The 12,903-nt window shown below is 35.9% G+C and overlaps 1 non-coding gene across 1 annotated transcript; it reads left to right on the top strand.

Moving 5' to 3' along the window:
* The first annotated feature begins 9,288 nt into the window (after positions 1-9,288).
* LOC131179781 (small nucleolar RNA R71) lies at positions 9,289-9,395 on the top strand. The gene has a single exon (XR_009148667.1). It is a non-coding gene; the product is annotated as a small nucleolar RNA R71 (small nucleolar RNA).
* Positions 9,396-12,903: the final 3,508 nt, after the last annotated feature.

Below are 12,903 nucleotides of genomic sequence, written 5' to 3'. Positions count from 1 at the left end.
ACTCATCACAAAATAAGGGTCTACAGTTTGCCCTCCACTTTGGCGAAAGTTGAAATCAATGCAAAAGCATTGCTCAAGTTTCGTCAAAGTGAAATTGAAATTTCTAATAACTATGAAACATTGGCTATGAGGATCAAATATATCTTGCTTGGTCGACATACTCTATGTTATGAGACTAGCTACGGTCTCATAACAGTAATAACTGTGTTATGTGAAAAATGAGTGTATCTTGCTTTGTCGATACACTCTGCGTCATGAGACTAGCTACGGGTCTCATAACAGTGATAACTGTGTCATGTGAAAATTGAGTGCATCTTGCTCTGTCGATATACTCTATGTCATGAGACTGGCTATGGTCTCATGACAATAGCAACTGTGTGATTTGAAATGTTGTGGATTTGTATTTAGGACCGCAGTCCTAAACTACCTACGTATCCCCCTCGCTATCCTAAGAAAGAATCAGACCCACTCATAGTTCGACACTTGAAACTGTGGTGATGCATGTTCTTTTATGCCTTACACACCTACAGGTGACATGTTGATGCGTGTTCTTCTATGCCTTGTACAACTATGCCATGTGCCCTAAACAGCATCTAAGGACTTGCCAAAAAATATTTGTCATGAAATATTGTGGGTTCGTATTTAGGACCGCGTTCCTAAACTATCTACGTATCCCCCTCGCTATCCTGAAGAAAAATCAGACCCCCTCGTAGTTCAACACTTGAAACAGTGGTGATGCATGTTATTCTACGTCTTACACACATACAGGTGACATATTGATGCATGATTTTTATGCCTTACACAACTATGTCGTACGCCCTAAATAATGTCTAAGGACTTACTAAAAAATATCTAATTCATGATTTGAAAAAATTGGGATGACTGGGTCTCAAAATTCTCTCTGATTTTTATACTTTCTGTATGTTACTTCTTATCATGGGCATGCTAATTTTACCAGATATTCTAAAAAAACTTAGTCCTCTGGGAGACCTCTTTTTGCAAAAACTTTCTTATAACCTCAAAATTTTTCAGAAGAATTATTCACCAAAAAAGACTTCCTTAAGGTCACAATACTATTTCCCTCTGATTTTTCTTTTTCTTCTCTCCCCCTATGGTTTCTGTCTTGACTCATTTCTCTTCCATGAACTCCATTCTTTGTACCATAACTTTTACCTGAAATGCTCTTTCGAGTTTTCATTTCAGTGGGCTTGCTTTAACTTTTGCCTAAGCGGCCCTTTTGAGTTTTCCACTTAGCGAGCTCTCTTTTTTTTTTTCTTTTCTTTTTCTTGTTCTTTTTTTTTTTTTAAATTAGACAATCACCAGGGCATTCATATCAAGCACCTATTCTGTCATGCTCACAAGACAATAGGTTAAATCAAAACAATGCAGTTTAATTACTTAATCTTTTGATGTATCCCTCAAGACACAAACATTCACAATCATAATTAAATAAATTATATTCTGGTTAATGCAATAAAAACTTCTTTATTTATTCAGGTACACTATTACTCCTTCTTACATTTAGTTTTACTAAATTTTCAACCTTCCAAAGTTAGAAATAAGCTTTATAACCTGCCGAATAGCCTTTTCAGGTTTTCCATCCAAATCTTCTCTCATCTCTCCTTTTGCTTAGATCGCCTTTTGTAGGTTTTCAATCTAGCATTTTTTTTTTACCCTTACTTTTGCCTAGACTGCCTTTTGTAAGTTTTCAGCCTAGCGGGCCTATCTCACACAAAGTACCATTTGAGCCTATCTAAATTGACTGGTTCTTAAAATTCATTCTCATTTAGGTTTGATATTCTTACAGTAGTAAGATATTTTTGCCTATGTATGGACCATCCTAACTTGGGTTAAACTTTCCTCTTAAATCAAAAGGGACGAGCCGAGCTTGTTTCAAAACTATATCTCCCTCTTTGATATTTCTTGGCTTCACCTTCTTATTAAAGGCTTTAGCTATCTTCCTCTGATAAGCTTGCATATGATACAAGGTTCACATCCTCTTTTCATCAATCAAAGCTAGTTCTTTATATCTCTTTTAGGCCCACTCATTTTCTAGGATCTTAGATTTTAGCATTACTCTTAAGGATTTGACCTCTTGCTTAATGGATAGCACTACTTTAGTCTCATACACTAAAGAGAATGGGGTTGCCCTTATGGATGTCCTTGTAGTACTACGATAACCTTAAAGAACATAAAGGAGTTTTTTAGGCCAATCCTTATATGTTTCGAACATTTTTTTTTTCAACTAGAACCTTTCCATTCATATGGGGACCACACATTTCTGTATGTACTTCTTTCATTATTTGTTCAGCCTATATTTCTATCACACATAAGAGTTTGTAGAATTGCCCCCTAGCTAAAGTAAGTTGAGTGGCTAATATATGAATTGTTACTCTATCTTTTTTGTGGGCTTATTACGAGTATTCTCTCACTTCCAGAGACCTCCTTATGTCTTCATATTATTTTCCTTCTCCCTCTAGGTCCACATGTGCTACTATTGATCCTTCATAACATGAAATTTTACTCCTCATTAGGATAACTAGCTAAGTCAACTTTTGATCATTCTTTTCCTATGGGGGACACTAGCTTGGCTTGGGAATTGGCCATCTAATTTTAAGCTCGAGGCATGTGCTTCTTGGTACTTTGTTAACAAGGCTATAAATTTGTCTCTTTCTTTTTGGGTTAAATCTTCAGCTAACTTAATGTTTTTAGGATTATTTGGTGTACCTAAATTAATAGAGATCAATTTTGATGCATTAATAGAAATTGATTCTAAATGATTATGATTGCCATGCATATGCCTATTAGAATAAATATCAAATAAGTAAGCAAAATGACTAGTCATATTAGTAATTTTTGCCTTGAAATCTTCATCAAGTACATCAGAAATAGAAACATTAGTATCACTACCATGAGCATTACAAAAGACAGACTCAAACTTAGGGGTGTAGCTTTAGATGCTTAGCTTTCATGCAGTCTTTAGATCAATGGTGCTAATTTTCGTCTCTAATTCTTTCACATGTGGTAACCCCTAATCATATGCCAAGGTAATTGCCCCCTCTTCTAAAAACTTAGGAGGCTTTGGCTCTTCTTCTTCTTCTGTTGGCTCATAGCCCAAACCATGACTCGTGATTCGCCCCTTCATCTCAAGAAAAGTCACCAGACTATCTATATTTTCTCCTAGGCCTATGCTAAGAAAACACTTCATCCCTTTCTTCATAGTAGCCACTTTTGGATCCATCTAGTTTTCATAGATCCCAATAACTTGAAAATCAAACACTAATGAAACTGAACCATCTAGTTGTAATGCAACTATCTCCTCATCAGAATCAGTCCAAACATCCAAAGGACCCTCATCATAGCTAGAATTATCACAAATGTCAACAACCATTATAGAATGAGGTTCATTGGGCTTTTGGATGGGTTGGATAGGTTCGTTGGGTAGGTTTATTGGGCTTTTAGATGGGTTGGATAAAGTCAATAATTCTGTTAGGGCTATTTGGGGTAATAGAGATCATGTAGAGACCGGGTGTATGTGGAAATTTTGGTTAGGCATGGGACTTTTTGGTTGATTTTCTGGGTCAATTATCCTTTTAGCATCAATTAGGTCTTAGATATTATACTTAAGTTGAAAGCATCAGTCGGTGTCATGACTGTGGGCTTGGTAGGACTGGCAACATTGGTTGATATCATAGCTAAGTGGGAGTGGATTTGGTAGTAGTCTGGGTGCTAAGAGCTGTAGGAGGTCTTGAGCTTTGAGACGTTCCAAAACTTCGGATAAGGGTTGGCTGAATTGGAAAAATCTCTTGGGGTGTGAGACACAATTTGAACCTCAATAACTTTAATGCCACTTAATTGATATACCTCGAGGCTTCTTTCTAAAGTTAACCATAATTTTTTCTTCTAGCTTAAACATCTTGGCGTTCAATATTTCATCAAGCACGGCCATAGTTTCTTCCATCTTAAGTAGTGCAGGTGAAATCCTTACTAGTCTCTTCCCTTCCATAACCCAAGTGACCTTATTGGAAGTCTCTTTGGTTTATTTTGATGCTATGTTTACTCAAAAAAATAGGATTTAAGGGTTAACCTAAGTATGCTATGTACATGAATGCAATGCATGAATGGACCATTTTTTTTCTTTTTTTGCCTTTACTTTTATAAAACCAAAACAGAACTACACCAATAGAATCAAAACTGAACCAAAACTAGACCATATAAATTGAACTAAGATCGGACCAAAGACTAAATTAAAACAAAAAAAAAAAATCTCCAGAACTGAATCTTCACCCCCTTATACCTTCAACTCTCACACGCAGGGTAAGAAAAAAATTCTATCTTAGGCTACGGTACACTGGACACACCAATAGGGGGTGGTCCAGGACGATCCTTCCCTCACAAACAAAGGATTTATATTCTTAAAGTGTAACCATAAGTAAGCATCCTCTTGCTTAACATGGGTTTTGAAATGGACATGGGCCTATACACACATTGAGTTTATGCATAGGCCTAGGTTCATCTCAACTACCATTAGAACTTATGGTTTGAACAGTAAGGTTATAAATCCAGCACAACAAAAATCTACGAGGTACCTAGAGCTGAAATCTATGGCTCACGAGCTTTATCAGGTTGGAAAAGGGTTACCCATGCCAGAGCTTGTCCATTAAGCACAACGGCCAGAGCTGTGGCTCTATTATATACTCGAAGGTACGGGCATGAGGTGCTAGCATTCACCAATTCGTCATAGATTGAGTAGAACCATAGTCTCCTTGGCTAGTATTAACGGGGCTAAAAGGGTAAGGGTGATCCATGTGACAGTATAGTGCAATGCAAAAACTTTAACAGAGAAATAATATTAGACTAATAGAAACATGTTGGAGTAACTATCCATTTAGTCCCTAGTGGAGTTGCCAAACTGTAGGAAGGGGTGTGAGCGTGAAATATCATCCATTAGAATTATATAGAATGCACCAGGTAATGCTCAGGAAAGATGGTGGAGTCACAATGGTCTTACTTAAGTACCACCTCCTTAGACAACATTTCCTTGACATGCACTTCATACAATCCTAATAGAATCAAACCACTGGTAAGTACTGTCTTCCCATAACACTACCACGGTACTAAGGATTTATGACACGAAGGCATAGATAGACAGGAGTCGCCACCCGGGTAATAACCAAGACATATTCAGTGTTTCTTCCAAGGGTCATGAATGATAACTTACTCCTTGCAGAGTTTCCACAACCATCATTACCATAGCCCAATGTCTAGATTCGGGATAGTGGGCACGTAAGGGGAAGGTGTTAGGCACCCCTTACGCCTGGTCTAACCTCGTTTATTCGAGTGCCAGTCCTCTACAAATGTTTCTAGAAGTCTTGTTTATTATTCATTTATTAAACTTTATCCTAAAAATGCAATTCTAATCCTACACACGCAAGTAATTCATAAAAGAGTTATTGTTTACACACACTTTTCATACACAAGTAATTCCTATCTATTGAGTTGCTAATTATTTAAATGATATTTATCAGATGACTAAAATTAATTTATTATTGAGAATTTAATTTACAAATAAATTCAATTTCAAATAACCCTACGTTTCTATTTAATATAATTAATTAATTTTCACCATGTTACCGTAAGGATAATTGAACTAAGTTAATTATGTACATGTGTAATTTATTCTAATATCACATGAGGCCCAAACAATCACAACCTAATAAAGATTTATAACATGCAAATTTATTTTACAATTACCAAGTATTAAATTAAGTTTATTTTATATGCCAATATTAGTTTAATTTATAAACAGGATTAATTTTAATTTACAAAGTATTTATTAAATTAATTATATGCAAAAATCGGTTAAATTAAAAACAAAGTTAATTTTAATTTACCAAATAAAAATTTTATTATTACTACAATTTTATGTCAATGATTATTCGAGGAGTTTAGAGCTACTTACCTGTTGGTAAATGCAGTTGTCATTGGGGTAATCTATCCTTAAAAAAGGGTCTTCTCTTTTAGTATGGCAATGATATCCCTGGCTTACTCCCATTTAGCTCCACATAAGCTCCACGCAAATGCCCTCTTTGGTACTTACCTTAGGGCTACTTACCAATTTTGTTTGCAATAAAAAATAAAGAAACTAAAAGAAATAAAGAAAATATTAATAACAATTTACATTGGATTCTAACTCTAGTCTCCTAAAGGGTTAAAATCCCTAATTAATTATAACTACCTAATAGTCTAAGTCTTCTAACATGATCCAAACACTTCATAACACTTCTTGAATTAATAGAACACAGAAAAATAGATCAAATATCAATTAAAACCAAAGAAAATACAAGAACATGCATAAATATATAATTTCCAAATTCTGACAGATTAAGAAATTCGATTTTTTTAAAAATAGTTAGACATGCCTAAAAATCATAAAAAAAATTATAGAAGACAGCCTACATATCATACAAGATCATAAAATTTATAAATCAAACAAAACCCTAGCCGAATAGTCTACATAAATCGTAACTTTTCTAAGTGACAAAATCGTATTATTTTTTTATAAAATTCATAACTCATTAACCACAACAAATATGAATGCAAGACCAATTGGAAAAGATTCATAAGATTCTGAAATTAATTTTAGACACTAGATTTACACAAAAATATTAAGAAACAAGGGAGATATGAGCTCCACAATTCTGGTATCCTGCAAATCAGATTTTACAAGAATCCTAACTTCAAACAGTCACAACTTATAAAATATTAAAGCTTTTTTAGTGATTCTTAAGCCTAAAATTAATTGAATTTCGTGTAGAATATGAATATAATTTTTACAAATTTTTTATAGATTCAAAAATAACGAAAAATAATAAAAATACGAGAGCGAAAAAACTGAATATGTGCAGAGTTGTGTATCCCCTTAAATTAAATATGATTCCATGATCTATATGAATATATAAAATAAATTAAAAACAAGGAATATAGAATTAAACATTACATAGCATAGATCTTGAAAAGAAAATAAAAGAACTAACATTTAAGAAATATCGCTAGAAAAAAAGAAGAACTAAAAGAATTTTGGCTATTCCTCTCTTTAAATTTTTTTTCTTTTTTTTTGTCTTCTCCTCCACCTCTTTTTTTTTTTCTTTTTTTCTTTAGTGGGGTATTTATAGGGTTTTGGGAGAGAGGTGTGATAGGGTTTGGAGTCCTAGCGTGATAAAGTTCAGATAACTTAAACAACTAGGATTGTAGAATTTGGGTGAGACTGAAATATGGATGAGGTGTTTCAACCAATGGGAAGAGAAGGAAAGGGGAAGGTACCAATAGGGAGTGAGGAAGAGGTGTGGTAGGTTTGATTATAACAGGATATTTAGGATTTGAGTCCAGAAATACGTACCTTAGAGAGGAGGGGAGAGGTTTAAGCTCTACCTGTTTGGCATTCTCCTGGAGCTTACCTTTGGTTTGTTCCTCCTTCAACTTCTCCATCTCGGAAGCCTTAGCTGAGAGTAGGGGTGGATGAGCTGCTAACTGTTGTGCACAGGCTGCTATTTCTGTATTTTCATCATCCATTGTGTAGCTGTACACAATACATGCTTCAAGACGATCTTTAGGATGTGTTTTATGAAATTCCTTTTCAACTTATTCGTCAATTGTGTCAACCTTGAAGCATTTGTCAAGTTCAAATTTATGTTTCATTGTGTCGAACAAGTTGAACTCCATTTCTTCTTCTCCTACTTTGAGGGTTAGTTGCACATTTTTGACATATATGATGGCTCCAACGGTTGCCAAGAATGGTCTTCCTAGGATGATAGAAATTTTAACATCTTCTTCCATCTCAAGGACAACAAAGTCCACTGGAATGAATAATTTGCCCAATTTGATAGGAATGTTCTCAAGTATTTCCACAGGATATTTAACAGATTGATCAGCCAATTGCAATGAGATTGTTGTGGGCTTCAGTTCTCCGATCTCCAACTTTTTGCATATTGATAGAGGCATTAAACTGACGCTTGCCCCAAGATCGCAGAGGGCCTTGTATATTTTCTTGTTACCAATGAGGCAAGGTATGGAGAAGCTTCCTGGATCTTTCAACTGTGGAGGCAGTTTGTTTTGCAGTATGGTACTACATTCCTCTGTTAGAGCCACTGTTCCATAGTCTTCTAGCTTTCTTTTCTTTGATAGATATTCCTTAAAAAATTTTGCATATGATGGCATCTTAGAAAGTGCTTCAATGAAGGGAATGTTTATGTAAAGTTTCTGTAAAACTTCCAAAAACTTCCCAAACTGCTTGTCCAGTTTGGCTTTCTGAAATCTCTGAGGAAAAGGTAGGGGAGGTTGGTATGGCTTAAGTAATTTCTTTGTCTTCCTTGCTTCCTCTTCCTGATCTTTCTTAGCTTCTTCCTCCTTTTTCTCTGCTTGGTCTTTAGATTTTTCTATGGTTTCCTCCGTCGGTTCTATCTCTGGTTGTACTAGAGTTCTCCCACTCCTCAGTGTAACTGCCTTACAATGCTCCCTTTGGTTCATTTCTGGTTGGCTAGGCAGTTTGCCAGCAGCCTTACTCGAAGAACTTGCTTGCTGAGTGATTTGATTCTCCAGCATCTTGTTATGAGTAGCGAGTTAGTCCACTCTGGAAGTCAGCGTTTAATCAATTCATTTTGTTATTGTTGAGCTGCTGGGAATCCTTCCATCATGGTTTCCATAGTCATTTTCGGTTCAGGTTATTAAGTTTGGAGAGGTAGTGATGACTGTGCAAAGTTTTGACCTCTGTTTTGAAATCCAGGGGGTGCTGGTGGTTTGTACCCTTGTTGCTTGTTTATTGGCTGGTTCAACTAATTGGACCATGAGAAATTTGGGTGGTTCCTCCATCCAGGGTTGTAAGTATTTGAATATAGATTGTTGGGCTGCCTCTGGTTGAAGTTTCCTCCATTATTCACATAGTTCATCTATTCTGTGGAGGGTTCATTGAAATTGCTATATTCTGAACTCATGTATCCTCCTCCATAGCTGTCCTCATGTTGACTGTTTGTACTAACTGCGTTGGCTTGCATTCTTTCGAGTTTCTTTGTGAGCTGATCAAACTGAGCATTTATCATGCTTAGGGCGTCTACTTCTAGGACCCTTGCAGTTTTCCTTGCATTTCCTCCTTCATTTGACCACTCATAATTATGGTATGCAACCCTTTCTAGAAGTTCAAGTGCTTGTTTCACTGTTTTCTCCATTAGATCACCCTCTGCAGCTGAATCAACTGTGCATCTTGTAGAGGGTAGCACTAATAGCCAATCTTTTATGCCATGGTGTGAACATTCCCTCTGCAGGTCTTTGTATCTTTTCCATGCGTCATAGAGTGATTCTCCTTCCTTTTGTCTAAAGGTGTTGAGCTCAAGCCTCAGTTTTGCAGTCTTTGCAGGTGGAAAATACCTTGCTAGAAAAGCTTGAGAGAGATTTTCCCAAGTAGTGAACGTTCTAACTGGTTGAGAAAGTAGCCACTTCCTTGTTCTATCCTGAAGAGAGAATAGGAATGCTCTGAGTCTTATTGCTTGATCAGACACTCCATTCATCTTGAATGTGTCACATAGGGAAAGAAAGCACTGGAGGTGATAGTGTGGGTCTTCTGTTGGTGAACCTGCAAACTAGGTTTTTTGAATCATTTGGAGCCATGCTAGTTTTAATTCAAAGTTGTTGGCTTCCACTGTGGGTTTAGTGACACTAGGTTGAAATCCTTGGACAGATGGAGCTCCGTAATCTCTCAAGAGTCTTAGTCTGTCATTATTATCGGCCATGGTTAGAATTTCAGGATCTCCTTGACCATGCTCTTGATGTTTCCTTTCTCTCCTGATAGCTTTCAGAGTTCTGTCTATCTCTAGATCACAATTCAAAATTTCTTCTTCTAGGCTTGTTCTGGTCATATACCAGATCGGGCACCTGAGAGAAAAGAAGAGAAATACAACTAGTAAAATAAAATTAAATAATAAATACAATTGCCTAAATCAGCTAAATTGCCTATCACTTGATATTACTAAAATCAAAAAATTCCCCGGCGACGGCGCCAAAAACTTGTTTGCCTGGTTTTATAACCCCACAAGTACATAGATCACTAACAAGTAATAAAGTGATGAGTAGAGTATCATTCCCACGAGGAATCTGATTTGCAAGTACCAATGTATACAGTAATTTTGACTGTCTAGGCTATCGAATACTTAGGAAATGAAGTTTGTTAACCTTAAACACTAGAATGGTGAACTTAAAATGAAATGATTTATTTGAAATAATTCTGGAATTAAGATTTCACACTTGAATCTTACTAGGGATGTTACCTCATTTATTTACTGGATTGAGGATTATTTGCCTTGATGGAAATCAATCCTAAGTTATCCTAAATCCTCTCTCAAGGCATCTAGGGTGTATTTTAATTAACTCAAACCCTACTTTCGTGGTGATCAAATTAATTAAAATCCTTTAAGATCTTTGACCAATTTTAAAGTTCCACAAAAGTATCAGTCTATGTCTAGGTCAGAATTCCTAGGTTCAAGATCTTGATTTTCTAATATTAATCTTCACCTTTCAGTCCTTCAATTAACATCTACAATCATGGCTAAGTGGGTACCGGTACATAGGATGCATTAAGATCACAAGAAATTAAATCAAGGAACGAATCTCAAATCCAATAAATAAAACTTAGTGTTCATCCATAATAATAATTACAAGCATTACTCTCCGAAATCCAGAATAAGAAAACTACTCACTCATGGTGAGTTCAGCAAACATCATGATAAAAGATAAAAACAGTAAAAAGAAAATCATGTAAAAGAAATAGAATAATAAAAATCTGTCTAGGGAGATGAAACAAAGGCACCGAAGAGAGTTTGCAGCTTTGATCTTGTGGAGCTTCAGCTAGAAAGCTTCTTTTGGTACTGATGTGGATTTCTCTCCTTCGAAACTCCTCCAAATTGCTATCAAAAGATAAAAGAGATAGCTAGCCGACCAGCCCCTTTTCTAATGTTTTCTTTTCTATTTATAATGGTTGCTCTAGAGTTAGGTCATTTTGAGTCCAAAAGGCTTTAGGAGTCTCATTTGAATCCGAAAATAAGAGAGGGAATTTGAGTTTGAAAACTGGCTGCCGCAAGGTACACGGCCCGTGTGTCACTATACGGGTCCTGGCATGTAGGGCTGTGTAACTTGCTGGAGTAGAACTGCAGAGTTTTGCATTGGCATAGAGAGTTACATGGGTCTACGCCAATTACACGGGCCTAGTTACACGGGCCGTGTACTATTATTCCCATAAGGTTCTTCAAGCTTGTCCCCGGCAGAGACTTACACGGGTCCCTGCAGATTACACGAGTCTACTTACACGACCCGTGTACTTGTGTTTCTCCATTGATTCTCTTAGCTTTCTTTTGGCAAAGAGTTACACGGGTCTGGGGCTTGGTTCACACGACCCGTTTACTTTGTATCAGCAACAATTCTCTGTCTCTTGACTTCTCCAAGCTTTCCTTTGCACTCCCATACTTTGGGGCTTCACCTAAACACCTGAAATGATGCAGAAAACATGGAATTAAGGGCTTGACAATAGAAATTACAAAAACTAATGAAATCAACTATTATGCATGAAAATACTTGCCTCAATGCTATGAAATAGTATATAAATGTGCTTAAAAATATCTATACAATTCAAATGTATCAAATACCCCCAAACTCAAACTTTTGCTTGTCCTCAAGCAAAACAAAACTCTATTTTAAAACACATTTCAGGGGATACTTAGGAATATAACCAACAATTTAATAAGCATAGAATTGAACTCCTCCAACCTTCATATCAATTTCCCTTCTTCAAGGCATAAGGGTTCTAATAGCTGCTTGTTTAGAACTTCACCTCCTTTTATGGTGTTTTGACTAATTATTTCTCTATACAAGACCATTAATAAGCCACAAATAACCTGTTTTATCGAGAAAGATTTGAGAAACACTAACTCCCCTAAATTTGCCTCTTTTGTGAGTAATTGTAATAAAGTAATTCAATTCCAACTCCATAGGCATATCTCAATTTTCTATCTCTACTAATATAGCATGCACTTTTCAAAAGATCAAAAGGTCTTTAAAAGGGTTGTAATGGGGCCAAAGGGATAATGACTTGGTTGCCAATGAAAGGTTTTTAGGGAATGCAAATATAAGGATAGCATGTATGCATAAAATCCAAGTATACTAAGTTCGTTTTTACTTATTTTGCATGGAAAAGAGGAGCTTTTGGTTTTTTATAGTGCCAAGCATGCTTCCATGATACTTGTCTTAGGACTTCTTCTCTTTTCTTCTCTTTTTTTTTTTATGTCCCTTTTGTCCTCTCTCCCAAACTCATTGCTTTTGTTGGGTTGGAAAGGTAAATTTTTCTTTGATTTCAATTACACACTTGCACTCTTTCTTGAGTTCTATATCCTTCTTAATTTTCCTTATGCATTTTGCTTCCTCAAAAGGGTATGGTTGGTGTTTAGGCTAGGGGCTAAGTAAATAACATGGGTAAGTAATAAATTTTAAAGGATAAACATAGGCTTCAAGTTGGCTACAAGGGATATACATTTTAATTAGGGGTGGCTAAGGCTTGGTGAGGCTATATCAAAGAATGCCTTAATCATTTCTTCATCAGGCATATGCTAGGATTTCACTTTGATAGGTCAAAGAGATATGTTTTAGAGCTAGTGAGGCATTTTTTTTTATTTGCTTGTATTTCAAAAATTGTTCTCCTAATTTTACAAGTTCAATGTGATAAATTAATACTTATGAAGAGGTTTAACTAGTCTAGTTCTATTAAAGAGATTGGTTTCTTCACAAACAACATATTAGAATCCCTTTTTGCCTATCTAGATACATTCATACCTCTATCTTGTGGAGTCCAATTATTAGCTTACTAGA

The sequence above is a fragment of the Hevea brasiliensis genome, chromosome 4 (genome assembly GCF_030052815.1).
Source record: "Hevea brasiliensis isolate MT/VB/25A 57/8 chromosome 4, ASM3005281v1, whole genome shotgun sequence".
NCBI classification, from domain to species: domain Eukaryota; kingdom Viridiplantae; phylum Streptophyta; class Magnoliopsida; order Malpighiales; family Euphorbiaceae; genus Hevea; species Hevea brasiliensis.
The sequence above is the reverse complement of the archived record's forward strand: the minus strand, read 5'-3'. Positions and strand labels throughout refer to the sequence as shown.